The following is an 870-nucleotide window of genomic DNA, read 5'->3' as shown; positions in this document are numbered from 1 at the left end:
TAGCAGCTTTCATTTCCTACAGCATGCCTCTAGAGAGCTGCTGGGTCCTGCATCATTCATACGGGCTTGCTCCAGACTCAACAGCTGAGCCAGTGGCCCTCCACAGAGCTCATAGGACCTATTGCCTCAGTGTATATCTGATCCAAGGAACCAGGTAGAGACTCTGATGAGACAGGGCAGGTCTGTGCAGAGCTGCTGGCCTCTAATCAGCACCCTTCCAGGCTTACATCAAGCTCAATAGTTGGTCAGGTGTCCACCTTCAGAGCTGCCAGGCCTTGTGATGGCTGTGTACACCTACTCCCAAACCAACAGTTGATTGCACAGCAGCTTTTCCTCCTACAGCACTCTGCTAGAAAACTGCTGCATCCTGCAGCATCCACACAGGCTTGCTCTAAGCTCAACAGCTGAGCCAGGGGCCCTCTACAGACCTACCAGGAAGGCTGCAACAATAAACATCTATCCATAGACTGGAAGCAGATCTCCCAACCCAACAAGAAACCCATTCCAACAAGATACTACTGAGGGCCCCTCTGCCTAGGCCACAAAGGCATTCACACACAACCCTAAGACTGAATACCATTGAAGAAGTCACATGAAGTCTGTACTACCACATTCACCCAGATCCAAAATTAAAATGCCCAACCTGATTGTCAATGTAGAATACTTCTACAGGAAAGAGTCTCCCCCTTCAAAAGCCATGAAAGACAAGTAAGAGAAGCATGAAAAACAAGTAAGCTTGACCCCCTCAAAAAAGAATACAACAACTCTCCAATACTAGACCCCCAACAACAGGAAATTGACAAATTGCCTGAGGAGGAATCCCAAAGGGTAATGGTAAGGAAACTCAAAATGATGGATGAAAAAAATAGA

This window comes from Galeopterus variegatus, unplaced genomic scaffold (assembly GCF_000696425.1).
Source record: "Galeopterus variegatus unplaced genomic scaffold, G_variegatus-3.0.2 Scaffold4576, whole genome shotgun sequence".
Classification (NCBI taxonomy): Eukaryota; Metazoa; Chordata; class Mammalia; order Dermoptera; family Cynocephalidae; genus Galeopterus; species Galeopterus variegatus.
Note: the sequence above shows the minus strand (reverse complement) of the source record.